The sequence below is a fragment of the Acanthisitta chloris genome, unplaced genomic scaffold, assembly GCF_000695815.1.
Source record: "Acanthisitta chloris isolate BGI_N310 unplaced genomic scaffold, ASM69581v1 scaffold29894, whole genome shotgun sequence".
In the NCBI taxonomy this organism is placed as follows: domain Eukaryota; kingdom Metazoa; phylum Chordata; class Aves; order Passeriformes; family Acanthisittidae; genus Acanthisitta; species Acanthisitta chloris.
The window spans coordinates 1-690 of record NW_008668137.1 but is presented as its reverse complement, the minus strand read 5'-3'; positions in this window follow the sequence as shown (position 1 = coordinate 690).

Below are 690 nucleotides of genomic sequence, written 5' to 3'. Positions count from 1 at the left end.
GGGCAACCGGCAGTAGGACAAGAGGGCACAGCCTCAAGCTCTGCCAGGGGAGGTTTAGGTTGGATATCAGGAAGAGATTTTTTTACCGAGAGAGTAGCCAGGGATTGGAATGGGCTGCCTGGGGAGGTGGTGGATTCACCATCCCTGGAGGTTTTCAAGCTGAGACTGGATGTGGCACTTAGTGCCATGGTCTAGTAACCACGGTAGGGTTGGACTCCATGATTTTTGAGGTCTCTTCCAACCTGGCTGACTCTATGATTCCTAAACTGGTTGTTTTTATTATTTCATCGCACAGGTCTTGAATTTGTGCCAAGCTAGATGATGTCTTGGCAGCAATGATGATGTCTTGGCAGAAAACCCAGCCTGCAACTCTGTAAGGGTACTGAAGCCACGGGGTAACTTTACATAGCAGGGGCTTGTGAACGACTAAGAGGATAAAAAAGCGGTTAGACAGTCGAGAGAGATAATGAAAATAAATGAGGCAGGTGCAGAACCACTAGAATGTAATTACAAGGTTCTTCCAATAAAAATTTACAACGTTTGGGGAGAGGGATATTTTTGCGCAGCCTTGCAGCGTTCGCTCAGTGCCAGCCCCGCACACGGAGCCAGCGCAGCTCCGGGCAGAGCCAGCCCGGCCCGGGATCCCGGGGACCCGTCCCACAGCCCCCGACCCACCTTCGTGCTGCCGTC